Raw genomic sequence first — 16347 nt, 5'->3', positions numbered from 1 at the left:
ATGAAGCTTGCTCATTCTCTCGCCTCATTCTTTGCCCAGGGCCACACTAATAGTGATTGGTGCCACTGCAGTTTAGGGAAGGGCATTTTAGAGTCAAAGGCTTGAACTTGAGATTGGTTGTTCCAGGCTTTATTCTCACATTAGTCCCTAAGGGACCTTCAGTAAGTCATCTTATTTGGTTCTACGTGTACCATCGATTTCAAAGGACTGATAATACAGACATAATTTACATAGAATTCTGAGATTTTCAAATTCGGATGCTCAACAAATGCAAAGTGATATTCCATGGCCAGTTAACAGTGAGGCAAAACAGTTTTGGAATGTTTATCTTATGCTTTAAATTGCTTCAGTCAATGTTTTTCTTTCAGTAAGCTCAATTCTCAGCAATTCCTCTAATAACTGTTTATTTCTTAACAAAAATTCTGCGTGTCAAAGGCAACACTCTTTATGCTCGTTTGTGTTTGTGCTCCCCTGCCCCTGTTTTATTTATATATTTTTCCAAAATCGTACTTCATGGTAATTTATGTTTTTTTTTTTTTTTTTTTTATTCTAAGAGCCGGGAAAAGCTCCTGAAACCAAACAAGGGACTGTAAAAATTGCAGCACAAGGTAAGCAATAAAATACTTTAAAAATCATGGCTTTTATTTTTTTATTTTTTTAACATCTATAGCACTTGATTGACAAAAGCAAAAACTGTTTATTGCAGAATAGCACCATCTGCTGGGATATTGCAAAAAAAAAATTGTTGAATGAAAATACACAGTTTAAGTATTTATTTAGTAATTAGCAATGTAATGCCAGATTTGCAGAGGAAATGCCGAAGGACCCAATAACTAGTCTTGGCTCCAAGTTTCAGTATTTGAGCTTTATGTGTATTTTTAAAAATAAGCCATAGATGTGCATAAAGAAATACAGACACGGATATAAAATAACGTACACTTTTCTATAATTTTCAGTATATCTTGTAATTTATGTCACATGAGAAAATCAGAATGTTATTAAATTAATAGTACTTCATAAACATCAAAACTAAAAATTGGGTTCCAGATATGGCTATAAAATAATTATCCTATTTTTATGAGCCGTCTAGGAAAATTAGCTTCCTCATTTATGAATATCTTCAGGATATCAAAAGTCCTTTCGTCTCACACCATGAGGATTAATTTGATGAAAGCATAAGGGAAGGGTACAATATTCTGTTTTTGTCATGTGGCAAACTTTATGGAACACACTAGAAATAAAAGATACAATATTTACTGGAGAAGATCTTATCATCTCTTCTATGCTAGATTATATAATATCAAGCAATAAAGGAGATACACATAGGTGGTGGCACAATTTTCAGGGGGTAGAAGTCTCTCATAACAGACTCCTTAGCATATTACATAATGTATGACTGAATTTATTGTATCTGAGCAAATTTTTCTCTTGTGTTTAATCTCGGACCCAACAACATGCAGAATCACCCCCCAAAATATTGGTAACATGGGTTTGTTAAATGCCATTTGACTCAATGGATTTGTTAAATGCCATTGTTTGTCTGTGAGCAAAACAAGCTAGAATTGTTAAACAGAAGTGATACCAGTTTTCAGTTTTCATGTTGAAAAACTTGTTTTTCTTTAGGAAAGTTCTGATAGGAAATATGGTAAATATTATGAATGGTAAAAAGGCAGGACAAATAGTATTACCTTTGATTTTTTAATACATGAAAACGCAGGTCAGGGTGAGTTCCTCAAGCCAATGACTACCAGTTTAAGAAATCATTGCTATTAGTGTATATACATTCTCATAGAAAACCACAATCACCTTAGGCCCCTTCTGTTTGACTGAGACTTCTGAGGACCATAGTGTAGATATGGAACTATAACTTGAGGCAGGAATTTTGGGTTAGTTACTTCAGCCTCATGTTAGAGGTGTTCATGAGGAAGAAAATTAAGAGATATCCGAAATTTGCTTCATATTTGAGCTTGAGTCTAGGGGCTCTTTAAACTACATTTAACCATTCAAGATTTTAAAATACACTGGAACAAGGCAAACTTCAGAGTTTATTGTTTTGTAATAAAATATTTATTTTTGAGTAAATAGTAACATAGAGTTTCAAAGTCTTGTTAGAATCATCCTTGGAAGGAAATTGGATGAAAAGATTGGTGAAAGCACAGTGAACAAGGCCAGAGTGAAGTATTCTGTGTATACATTTACTAAATAAAAATGACCACACCAATTCAGGGACACACCCAAAGCAGAACTGCATATTTTTCACGTTCTTTGCAAATCCCCCATAGATCTTTCTTAGATATGTTTATTTTAATGCCATAGGCATATAATTAAATTATGCATAGAAATAATTAATATTTGCAAGTACTTCACGTGGAGACAAAACTTACACAAAATTGGCAATAATCCTATAGTAGACTGATGTTTTGAAGTATAAGTGACAAAATTGATCATGATCTTTGTGGCATGGTAAAACGCTAGATTAGATCTGTTCATTTATTTATTTTTAACTTTTACACCAAGGACATATTAAAATCTGGTTCCATACATATGTATGTGTATATGTTCATATTATTTATAACTATTATTAGATTTAGCATATATTCTTTGGAATTTTAAAATAATTAAGGAAAATTATTTTACCCAAACTTTTGAGGCACTGAGGAGGCTACAAAATAAATATCTCACTACTATAGGAAATTCCCAATTTGGAGATCTAACAGATTTAGGTAAATATAAGGAAAGGCTTTTGTTTCTATTAAGGACATGAGACAATAACTTCAAATAGGACGGTGGCAATGACAAGAAAAAGACCACAAATGTCATTAACATTTTGAAGAACTAATGTCTGATAGAATATATGAAAAGAAACAAAGGAAAGAACAAAAATGATACTGAGCTTTGGAACTTGGGTAATGAGGAGATCATCTATCTCCATTGTCACTGTAAACTGTAAACTGAAACTATCAAACATACAAGAATGGGAAAAAAAGATGCATTTGTATGCATGCGTGCTTGCATCTCTACATGCTTATGTACAGATTTCAAGGGAAGAGACTAGCTGAAGGGAAAAGATGATTCACTCTTCAGTGGATGAATGTGAGCGGAAGGAGAATAATTGGACAATAATTTTTTTGTAGCCAATTAGAATTTAGGTGGGAAATCAATCTAGTTCATAGGTATTACATAAAAAAATTGTTGGAAGAAATCGATATAGACCCAAATTGGAAAGGAAGGAGAGAGATGGGGAATTATTTTTTTAGTCAGGTGCAATGGTGAGGTAGACACCTAGTGATATTAAAATGCCAAAGAGTGAACACATGAAAAATTAAACTCAGGTTAAAAGATGGGGTTATGTGCACTCTGTGTTAGTATATTTCCACTGGCTTTTTTCTTCTGGATTCCTAAAGCAAATGTTAAGAATTTCCCGGATACTATAGGAAGAGTATAGAAAGAGAACAACATCAACAAAACTAGAATGTTAGCCATTCTAGTTTTTTTACAATGCAAAAAACCAAAAACCCAGTTATTCAGAACCATGTCTACTCAGTAAATTCGAGAGTCATCCAATCCCATAACAGAGTTAAGTAGATGAAAACCAGGCAAGCTGTATTTGAGGACCAGAAGTGGGACACATGGAACACAAGCTACAAAACCGTTCTGGAAACAATTGAATTCCGAGACCCTGGCTTTAATTAGCTTGTGGGCCTGGAATCCAGGTTGGCAGATAACATGGCCTTCCAACTGGCGATAAACAAAAGCCATGCACCTTCAAGGGACCCAGGGCAACAACAGAAAATAGAGTCAGTTATGATGGAATAGGTCAAACTGCTTCATTCAACTATCTCCATTGTCACTGTAAACTGGAGACTGAAACTATCAAATATATAAGGATGGGAAAAAAAGAAGATGCATGTACATGCATGCATGCTTGCATCTCTACATGCATATGTGCAGATTGTTTTTCATGTTTTATTTTAGAAATCAAAAAATGTGTTGCAGTTTAACAAGATTTTGCTAATTCTTTTTTTTTTTTTTTTTTTTATTGAGATGGAGTCTCGCTGTGTCACCCAGGCTGGAGTGCAGTGGCCGGATCTCAGCTCACTGCAAGCTCCGCCTCCCGGGTTTACGCCATTCTCCTGCCTCAGCCTCCCAAGTAGCTGGGACTACAGGCGCCCGCCACCTCGCCCGGCTAGTTTTTTGTATTTTTAGTAGAGACGGGGTGTCACCATATTAGCCAGGATGGTCTCGATCTCCTGACCTCGTGATCCGCCCATCTCGGCCTCCCAAAGTGCTGGGATTACAGGCTTGAGCCACCGCACCCGGTCGATTTTGCTAATTCTTGAAGGAATTTAAGTTTCAGAGGCTTTCTTGTCTGTAGAATTGACAAGAAACTATGGTTTTGTTAAATGTATTCACATTCTCAGCCCTTTTTTTGTCATTGGTCAAGGCCTTTGTCAGGTTGCCCTTTACACATGTGTTTATGGTTAAATTGATGAAGTTTAGAGCTCAGAGCAATTCATTGACCAGAGCTCCTTCAAGGGGGTAATTTTGTATTGTTTTATTTTGTCTTCTTTAAAGAGTTCCCCACACCCTTCCATCCAAATCATGATCAGATGATTTTGAAAATTATTAAATTTTTTGAAGGAAATTCTTATTTTCAATGTAAAGAATCAACAACAAACAAGTCTATTGAGTCAAACTCACAGACTTACTGAAATTAAACCTCATGGCTTTGAAATTCATCAGGCCATGAATTTTGTGTATTATTATATAATTATATAATATATAATATACATTATGTATATATTATATAATATAATATGTATAATATATACATAATGTATATTATACATATGATATAATATATCATATATTATACATATATAAAATAGTATAATATATAATACATAAATATAAAATATATAATATATATTATATATTAATAAATAATAAATTAATATATAATATATAATATACTTATGTTATGTATTATATATCATATAATATAATATATAATATCATATATCATATACATATAATATGATATATATTATATAACATGTATTACACATTATATATAATTATATATACATTATTATGTGATATATGCTATATAATATATAATACAATATAATATATAATATATAAAATATATAATATAATAAAATATAAAATAATAAAATATAATAAAGCAACAATATGGATCCAGATTTAGATTCGTGGTCCAGCATTAGACAAATATCAGCACAGAGGAAGCCAGAATTCAAAGGTGATTAAAGTGTTCTGTACCTTTTTCTCTATGTAAATGAAGGCATAAGTTTGCTAAAAGGAGGGTACGATATTTATTTTCCCTTCCTAAAATCGGGTACTTTATACATCGCTATTATAAATGCAAATGTAGACTGCAGACTGGTATATAACTCCTCAGTAGCTAAGCATAGATAATTTTTTGAATATCACTTCCACTTTTTTTGATTAATCCACTCATAGTCGATATTTTATGACCTTCTAGAAGAGATTGTGGTTTCCTCAGACACAACAATTTAAAATGTAAAATGAATTTACACTAAGCATATACATATAAATTTGACTTCTTGTCTGTGTAACTCCATATATTTTTATTCTTCTTTTGCTAATGCTTATTTCTGAGTTTACAAAAATCTTTATATGAAGTAGTATTTTCTGGTTACACTCCTATCACAGATTTGAATGAGTTTATTAGTGTGTAGATGACCACTGAATTTGTGAATATATGGAATACATTCTCATATTCTGGGAGTATTCTGAGGAATGGTCATTTCATATGTCTTAACGCCATTTTCATTATTTCTGCAGCAGCTAGAAAGGATGAAAAGAAGGAAGGTATGTTTTATGCAAAATCCCACTGAGCCTTTTGTGAGTACAATTTAGCAATATCCTGAGTTGGAGTTTGACTGCTATCCTGTCTATATTCCCCTCGGATAACTGTATCTATTATGTGCATACATTTTGCATGAATGTACTTTTTCTACTTCACCTCACACAGAAGGGTGAGCTACTTTTTGAAAGCAATTTTAATCTAATCTTTCTCAAGATATAAGGAATAAAGCATAACTTCTCAAAATCCTAGGGTTCCTTCTATGTTGACAGTTCTATCAAATTTCAGAACTGTGTATTATACAGACCCATTCTCATTGGGATTCAAATCAAAATCTTCTAAGCCTTTGGGGTATATAAAGCAGTAGTCAAATTTCAATTTCACAGCTTTAAGCTTTTTATCTGTTTGTTTGTTTATTTATTTATTTTTCTCCCATTGCTCTGCCTCTAGGATTTTTTTGTTCTATTTTTTCTGGCTTATATACCTCTTTTCATTTTTTCTCCTTTTGAAACATTGTCCATAATCAATATGCAATATTGGAGGAGCTTGGGATGAGCTCTGCTTACATAAATTCAAGAGATCCAGAGTCCATGACCAGCTAAAAAACATATAAAACACTCCTTGTAGACAGCAAGACTGAAATATTGGTATAACCTTCAACCCCCGATTTTTTTTTTTTAAATTTTTCCCCTGACATTTAGTCCTCCAGAATTTTCACTTTTACTGAACGATCCTTTTGTTTAATTCTTCCTATAATAATTAGAACAACCAATCTTCATTTGCAGGATCCAGTTCTTTGTTTGCAATCTCACATTGGCATTTGTGATCTCATGCTGGTCTTACTAACTTTTCATGTCAACCAGAACAATAATCTCCAAAACCAGTGGTCAAGGACTCCTGTGGGTCTCTGAGACCTTTTCAGTGGTTCTACAAGGTTAAAATTATTTTTGTGAGTGATAGGAAGTTTTCATTTGCCTTTCTCACTGTCGTTCTCACTCTAGTTTGCAGTAGAGACTTCTAGAGGCTAAATAATGGTAATAAGACAACACAGTAAATGCCCAAGCAGATGTGCAAATCCTATTGCTTTCTCATTAAACCAGACATTAATAATATTCACAAAAGCAATAAAAAAGTCACTCATGTCACCTTTTTCTTTGTATTGGAAAGTGTATTGGTTATAAAAATATGTTATTTATGTTAACATTTAACAGGTTTATTATTTTTAATGAATGCATAAATAATACCATATTTTAAAAATTTCCTCAGCTTTAATTTTTTAAAATTATAAGCATCAATAGAAGCTATGTAAAAAAAGGCTGTTTGGGAGTTTTAATAGTTAAGATTTTAAAGGAGTCCTGAGAGGAAAATGAAAACCTTTGACCAAGATAATTAATTTACCTCTAATATTACCTCTTTCCAAAATATTCCAAAATATGCAACTGATTTTATTCAACTTTTCATGTCATAACCTATTTAAAATATTGAGTGACTTTGCACTGACTACTGAATGTACTCTACAAGACTTAACCTGCAATTAAAGTTTTTAAAATTCTTTTTCTGAATCATCTTTCCTGACTGCCTATTAAGCGTACCTCAAAGCAAGGTCATGATCAAGGCCTAAACAATTCCAACAGTAAAGATGCAATGATCCCTTTTGAGATTGAGACAATGTATTACTTTCATAGCAAAGCTCGAAGTTCCAGCTCTCCAAGGTTGTTGCGCCACACACCAAAAAGGATGAAGCCCAAACAAAAGCGGCCAGATAATGCAACACAAGTTGGGAACACGTCATTGCTGAGGAGCTAATCCAGACTACAGCAAAATGATTTTGTGGTCTGCAGCTCTATTTCAGGCAGCTTTAGGCGGAATCAGGAGGTGATGAGAAACTGCCTCTTAACATCTTTCTGGGAGAGATAGGGAGCCATGTGGGAGGTGGTCTCACAGCAGGTCTTTACAAGCCTCCCTTCTTTCTATGTTCTGGGAGAATCGCAAGGCATCCTAACAAAACTTAAATTAACTGTGGTTCAAAACTTTACCTGCATGGCCTGTGCGGACATGTGCAAGGTTGCCAGGACATCATGGTGAGCTGTTGTAATTGTAAGCCAGAAAACAATTTAGCTACCTTTTGCAGGTATCAATTCATAGTTCATTATTATGGTTCTAATTACAGTAATAGAGAATTTAAAAATTCAGAAACAGTAAAACAGAAACTGTAAAAGGACAAAGAAGATTAAAAAATAAAATATCCGAAGCAAAAATTCAAGCTAAGGTGCTTGCATCTTAAAACAAATGAACTTTAAAACCTCTTGTTTTCATTTTCAAGTGGTAGGAGCAGAAAGTTTCATGGCCTAAATACTAGAAAATAATAAATTTATCAGATCTAGGCTGAACGCTTATCTACTATAAATGAAATAGATGTCTTTTGACCACTAAATAGACATTACTGTGTAACAGTTATAAATATAATGATGTATTCATCAGTAACCCATGAGTCAGCATTAATCTATTTCTTTTCTATTACCATAAGAATACCTGAATATCTGTATTGAAAGTGTATTGATTATTCAAAGAGAGTGCAGCACAATTCACCTGGACTGACTGAGATTGAACAAATGAAAAGTTTCAAGTTAACTACATGAACTCCTAAGCATCTTTATGGAAATAGACCATATATTTACTCAGTTTGATGTTCCATTAACAGGTTATTAACTTATATAGGGAAAACAAATTTCTTTATAAATTATATGTGGATATATTTTTATTTATGTTTTTCAATGTTTTATATTCTTTATAAGATATTATTAACATAAAATATTTTATAAAGAGTTTCTCACTCCTGCTTCACTCTAATACTCATTCCCACAAAACAGAACAGTTTCTAAGTCTCATATTCTAGAAATATATCATGCAAATGATCAATTTTGTTGAATAATCAATTTTATTTCATTGTTTATAGAAAATTGTTGTGAGCTAATCAGCTGTTGATTTATTATATTTGTTTTATTAATAATTTACCTTTGTGTTTTCAGATTCCAAGAAAACAAAAACACCTGCAGAAGGTACTGGACATATTTCTTTTTTTCTGCCTTATGTTTGATTAACCCTGAAATAGCATACCTTCTTAAAGGATTGACATAGAAGAAGGAATTATGTGTGGGATAGAGGAGAAGAAAAAATGATTGAGATTAAGGCGGGGAGAGAGAGAAAGAGAGAGCCAAATCTATTCTGACAGTGCTGCTATGAGAAGTATTTGGCAGTAATAGAAGTAAATACTGCATGTACTTACCTTTCACAGTAATTGTTTTCAAAGAAATGTTTACTTGACAAGAAATTGAAAAATTTTCAGTATCAAACATTTATTTTACTAGAAAGCACACACTCAATTACTTTTTGACAGACCAGCATCAATTAGGAACTGATTTATCCCTTTCAGTCTTGAATAATTCATTTGGCAAGTATACCTGTGCCTCCTAGACTTGTTCACATAGTGTTTTTATATGTTTAAGAAACACACATCAGGTGTAAATAATTTAAAATGGTTAAACACTATAATCCTTGGTTAATTTATTGTCAAATAATGTTTGCCAATCAAATTATGGAAGCACCTACAGTGATTAACAATACCTCATAACCTCACTGTGAAATTTCACCTCACTGTGAAATTTAAGGAGAGAAAATTGGAAGGAGCGGTCGGAAAAATTACAGTCTAATCAATGTGTAGGCTAGTAAATTTTATCTTTAAAGTTTTAAGAGTAATGATTTTGTTTGTATTTCTTTCAGTAGAACAGCCCAAGGGAAAAAGTAAGGAAATGCATGCAGTGTATTTGTGTACATTTTTTTTTTACTACTATTATTTACCTGCTGCTGTATTTAGACCTGGAGTTTTGAATCCGCCTTCCCTATGTTTTATGCACGTGAACTCTGTTGTTTTTTGTCCAACTGAAAAAAATACACAGTCTGGGGGTTATAGTGGACTGAGAAGCATAGTAATCATTTTTAGAACTCTTTCTCAAGCTCATGCAGTCATCTAACAATACTCTTAACGAGCTTGTAATCAAAAGTAAAACTGCATTCCATTAACACAAACTGACTTATGTTTTTGTAAATTTAGGCCTAATCCGGTTAGTTCTCAGTGCTTTGAAGATTGACTAGAAGTTCTTTTCCAGGCTAGTTTTACAACTTTTTTCCCTTCTTTCTTTTTGTAATCTGTAGCATTTTGGAATGTACATGTGATATATGACATATTTCCCGTAACATAATTTCCCCCAATATGCACTATGAGCTCTAATTGTGTTGCTATTCAGCCTCATCCACTGTTGCTTTAATACACTATTAAGGCTGTTTGCTAACAATTCGGTCAAGCTCAATATCTGAAGGTATGTCTTTCACAAATATATGTTCTCCTCTGAAGAAAATAAGATATATTTAACAAAAGAAAGCAAAAAAAAAAAAAAAAAAACCTAACCTTATTCAATTTACTATTAAAAATTAGCACATTACCAGAAATATAGAGATTTTAAGAGTCTATTAGTATCAAAAATATGTTTTAAAATACATTCCAATTGAAATATATTTATGTATGTTTTGGCCCTACATAAAGTAAGGATGCTGAGACATTCAACGTCATAAAAATGCTCTAAAATGCCCTGTGGAGACACTCATGAAATTATACTTCAACTCAGCCAGGGGGAGCAATCCATCTGTGGAGAGATATGAGTTCTCTCAGTTCAGATTTGTGTGTGTGCAGAGCTGCTGATGAGTACTGGTACAGCGATACAGAAAGCACTCTATAAACACTGCACTAGCAGGAAAATGGAGGACAACTGGAGATTCGAAAAATAGTAGTAAAGTATATATAGAGAGAGCCTTAAGCCCCTTTATTACAGTTTATATGATTTAAAAGGTCCTGCAGACACTGCAGCTCCTTGGCAATCTTCAGGGCACTGATGCACTTAATAAATAAACATGCCTTCTCACGCATTCATTCACAACTCAACTATTTCCCTCCTTGAGAAGGTCCGCAGATTGTGACTTGGGTAGCAATAAGGAGAAGAAATAGTTTTCTTCAAAACACCTATCAATTCTTTTCAAATTCACTCATTTACTATGGTTTATCATCTAGACTTGCTTTTGTTATTTTTAGTGTTGTATCTTTGAATTTCTTTGATTTGGATTTTTTGTCTTGAGGGTTGTTTTATTCAATGGTACAGCCCAATTTTATATTTTATTTTGCTTTTACTTTTCCAATAATCACAACTTAAAGGTTGTTCACTTTTCAAATATTTTTAATTATGGTTAGGGAAAACAGGATGAAGAGTACGAGACCGTCCTGTACATTTTGTAAACGTTTGTGAGCTATAATTTTTTTCAAAATAAAAAGTAAAAGAGAGAGGCCTCAAAAATCAACCGTAGCATGATTTTGTGGTCCCTGTAGAGTTAAAGGGTAAATCAATGTATATTTAATATGGTAATTCAATAACTACACCATGAGCTATCCTGTATAATGAAGCAATTAGCACAGCTGTTTTTCAGCTTGTATAATGGCTTTCTGATAAGATTGAGGGGACTTTGTTTTAACTTTTAATCTTATGTATAGTTGGTATTCAATTTTGATGCATATCGAAATCTGCTTCCAGTACTTTTTTGACTGTCATCACTGATTATTTGTGACTGTCATCACAAATTTCTTAGAAATGTTTTAAGCAATACCTTAAACAATGCATTCAATTGCTCTTCATTTGCCAGACAACATTTGATAATGTTCTAATTTTGTTTAATTTTAGCTAAATTGTCATAGCTTCTTCCTTTTGACCTGCAACAATTGGTCAAGCCATTTGTTTCATTTTTTTGTTTTACTGCTTAAAGGCTGCCTTAAATGAGGATAAGTTGCTCATTATACCATACTTGTTTAATTACAAGCCTGACTAACAAAATTGTATACCTGAGAAATTGATGTGGTGACCACAGCATTCTATGACACGCCATATTTTTAAAATATAGTTTGTAGAATTCTTTCAGCATGCACATATTCTAGTCTTCAAAATCTATTCATTAAATAAAACTTTAAGAATCTTTCCATTCTTTTTCTTTAAAATATCAGATAAAAATGTGTGTATGTTAAACTATTTCTTGAAAATCTTCTTTTAAATTAATTTGACAAGGTTGTGAAGGCAAAATAAATAAGAATAGAAATGTAGATGATAGCACTTCGTATAAAATCAGTGCTTGCAATTCTCATAAAATTAGTGCTTATTATAATGTAAATGTCAGCTTAATCTTGAGAACAAAATAATGCTTTGTCTCATACAATATTGACAAAAGTAGATTCCTGAAAAGAAACGCTATATAAAGAGGACCCCAAAAGGAGCATTTGTTCTAAAAGCAAGGCAAATGTTTTACCCTGAAACTTCTTTTTCTATTTTAGTGTCTTAAATATATCTCACAAAGCCTTTGTCTTAGCTTAACAGCTATTTCTTCCATGTAAGAAGATTCTTAGAAGAGTCAGTGCACATGAAATGCTCTAATCTTCAACGTTCTGAGAATTACTTTAAAATAACTTCAATAAGGTGGGGTGCTGTGGCTCATGCCTGTAAACCTGGCATTTTGAGAGGCTGAGGTGGGTGAATCTCTTAAGTCCAGAAATTTGAGACCAGCCTGACCAACATGGTGAGACTTTGTCTCCACACACACACATACACACACATACACAACAAATCTGGCTACACATGGTGTGTGCCTGTAGACCGAGCTATCTGGGAGGCTGAGATTGGTGGATCAATTAAGCTCAGGAAGTGGAGGCTGCAGTGAACTTGAATTGTAACACTGCGCTACATACAACCTGGAAATAGAATGAGACCCTGTAAGCTGTAGTAATTGTCTTTTGTACTTACTATTTTGACTCAAATTTATTTCATATTGATCTAATATAACAGCAAATTTCATTTTTTTACCCTTTTTGGATTCTATTTTATTTTTCTGGCTTGTCATCTGTAAAAAATTCAAATTCCTCTAATATTCAGAATATTTTGATGCTGCCCCATAAAGAAACTCCCAAGATAAATGGAAGAAATAATTATTTTAAGTATACAATCTTAGTCTTTTTATGTAAGCTATTATTAGTTGCTGCAATCTGGCATCAGCACATGCATGTTTCTTTGTGTTCAAATAATTAAGTTGGGATTCATAAACTTTAGAATAATAATAATAACAATAATAATAATATGTTTCAGAACAGGAAAAGAAAGAAAAACATGTGGAACCAGGTAACTGTTTTTAAATTCCTCTGTTCTCACAATTTCATAATATTATTTGATTTGCAATTGAATACTGAATTGCAATTGAATGACATAAAATGTTGATTTTTTTTCTTTCCTTTTTGATACAGCAAAGTCACCAAAGAAAGAACATTCAGGTGAGTAAGTCCACTGTTGCTGGACCCCAAATACTGATGTCCAGTGTTTATTGATGCTGTAGCCTCAAACAGGTGGTAAGACAGTGGCAGTAAAAGGCAGAGAATGCTTCCATCTCACAGTATTTTTTTCCAAGTTCTTGACATGGACATAACATCAACGCAGCTTTAGAAAATGAAAGCAAAATAAATGTTACACCCTTGCTCCTCAATATGTGTTCTGTGAGCTAGCAGCATCAGGATCACCCAAGAGGTTACAGAAATGCAGAATGTTTGGCCCCATTCAAGACCTACTGAATCAGAGTCTGCAACTTCACAAGATCCTCAGTGAATTCATCTGTGCAGTATTTGTGAAGTGTACTGTTTCACAGTTTAGTGTAAAAGCAAAACAAAACAAGAACAAAAACACTTTCTGTAAATGCATTATACATTGCTTTGTTTTATAATGTGGAATAATCACTTCCAGCATATATTATCTCCCTATTCATAATCTTAATAACATTTCCTGAATGTTCAAGGGAGTTGCAATGAGAGTAAAAGTAGATTTTGCCCTAAATATATTTACATTCTGATAAGAAAAAAAAAATGATTGAGAGTCAAACAACCAGACAAATAAACCTATCAAAAAAAAAAAAAACCCTAAAAGTGCAGTTGTTATGGATACCAAATTATTGTTTTGAAGTTGTCTAGCGTTTAACCTGCCCAATTAATCATTTCAAATAAAAATTTCTGAAACCATTTATATTTCCCTCATTTAAAACTATCACCTCTTGATTTTTTGCCTGGCTAACTCCTACTGAAGGAGCTTCACTGAGTTATTAGTGTTGTGTGTGTGTGTGTATATAGGTGATCATAACCTCATGTAATACCCATCAGTCATTCTTCCCATTTCATTTTATTTAAATGGAAGTAGCATCTGATCAATCTTATTTAAATAACCATGAAAGGGGCTCAATTGTAGTCCCATCCTGCCACAAACCATGGAAAACTACAGGTTCGAATCCACATTTATTATTCATTTTTAAAGATTATAAAACATCTTGAGACAACCCAAATCTGTTGTGTCTGTCCAATTACCTCCCATAGCATCATTTCTTACTTTTATAATATTCCATATGCTGTTAAAATCATTATCTTTTCCCTTTTCCACCTTATATAGTCAGAAATAAGAAGAAGCTGACTGTTTTTTCTCTTTATTCCCAGAGCACCTATTGTAGTGCCAGGACACACTGGGCACTAGATGATGGCTTATTGGGTGAAGGAAGAAACACCAAATAGAATAATTACATTTTTAAAAATTTTAAAAAATGGAACCTTTAAAATAATTTACAAGATACAATAATTGCACATTTCAGCATTTCACATTTTCACAGTATTTGACCTTTGGGAAGAAATGTTTTGTCTTCTTTCCAGAGAACACCCTATTGGTTCAGAGTTGCATTTCCTCCAGCATAACACATCTTCTCACTTATGTATGTAAGAAGAAACCTAAGATAGTGCATGCATTATAGAAAGATGGAGAGATATACAGAATGACTATTGGTGTAGCCAATTTTAAAAGTTTTAATAGTTAAATATTAATGTCTAATATTGAACCTGACAAAATAAGATAAATTGCTTGAAATTATTATCTATTTATTTTGGTGTGTGATTACAATGAAGCAACTTAGCAGTAATTAGCTGTAGTTCAAAAATTAAAACCTTCAATTTGAATAATTTATCAAGTGAACTCATTCTTTTCACACTATTTTATAGACTTTGAGGAAAATGCATTTGCCTGTATAAAAAAATGAGATCTTTGGATAATTAAAAATGGAGAGCAAGATGAATGAGTTTTGAATGAACATTCTGTGTTGGGAGAAGTTGTATGAATAACAAACAATTAAATTATATAATTCTTGGAATATATTGGATTATATCAAAAAATTGCACAGTATTTTATTTTCTGTTTCTCAGATCTTATTTTTGTTTAGCTTCCAATATTATACACACAATCTTTAAACAATTAAAATAACCTTAAAATTATTTTGGAAAGAGATAAGCAGACTTATTATTACTGTTAACCTTATTATTTCTTGTCATTAACAGTTCCAAGTGAAAAACAAGTAAAAGCAAGTATGTTGAACAAAGTTTTTAAAGAAGAGCATATTTTAGCAGCTTACTCATTTGAGTTTTCTGCTATAGACTATGCTAGTGCTAATTTTGAGAATGGCTTACCAGCTTTTTGGTATGATTATTTGTTGTGTTGAATATGCAAAATTACTTATCCCTGCCTTTTCTGTGAATTCATTCTTATTAAAATTTATCTATAGAGCTTTCATTTGTTAATTTGGCCACATCATGACACCTTTGCGAAGTATTATATTTTTATTTCTCGTTTTGCAGTATAATAAGTGAATTCTTCAGTACACATCACACTGAATTATCCTAATGATTAATCAGTTGATCAAACCAGTAGGCAACCTAATTTGTCTACCATGAATATCCCATCTCTAACGAAAGGTAGCCCCTCAACATTTTCCTAACCGTTGCTCTTGGAATGTCACAATTCCCTTTTGAGCTTTCTATTCTTGGATTGTGAAGAATTAACTCATAACCATAACATACCCTGGCATTTGCAGCAATGGTAGCTTTGACAATATGCTTAGGGAAAAAATACTGAGAAACTGTTGATATTTCTTAGTTTGATGAAGTACCTGACTGTTATTAATACAAGTTATTTTAAGCATAATGGAAAATATTTTGTTTTAGGAAGAAATATATAAGCTTTGTATATAGGATTTAGGTCAGTCCTCAGTTCTATACATGACATCAATGTGCTTATATGTATTTTTGAGAGGTTAGGGGTAAACAAGTACTGGTAATGCTACTAATACATAAAACAAATGCATATTTTATTTAGTGCTGAGGGTTTTTTTGTTTTGTTTTTAAATTTTGTTGTTGTTTTTCTTTTTGTTTTTTTGATGGAGTCTTGCTCTGTCACCAGGCTGGAGTACAGTAGCATGATCTTGGTTCACTGCAACCTCCGCCTCCTGGGTTCAAGCGATTCTCCTGCCTCAGCCTCCCACGTAGTTTTTGAGACATA

General features: G+C 32.7%; 1 long non-coding RNA gene across 1 annotated transcript; it reads left to right on the top strand.

Annotated features, from left to right (window-relative positions):
* Nucleotides 1-551: 551 nt before the first annotated feature.
* Nucleotides 552-8913, top strand: LOC115895791. Its single transcript, XR_004055905.1, has 3 exons — nucleotides 552-608; nucleotides 5833-5859; nucleotides 8884-8913. It is a non-coding gene; the product is annotated as an uncharacterized LOC115895791 (long non-coding RNA).
* Nucleotides 8914-16347: the final 7434 nt, after the last annotated feature.

Source organism: Rhinopithecus roxellana, unplaced genomic scaffold, assembly GCF_007565055.1.
Source record: "Rhinopithecus roxellana isolate Shanxi Qingling unplaced genomic scaffold, ASM756505v1 contig2488, whole genome shotgun sequence".
Taxonomy (NCBI): domain Eukaryota; kingdom Metazoa; phylum Chordata; class Mammalia; order Primates; family Cercopithecidae; genus Rhinopithecus; species Rhinopithecus roxellana.
Note: the sequence above shows the minus strand (reverse complement) of the source record. Positions and strands in the feature narration are given on the sequence as shown.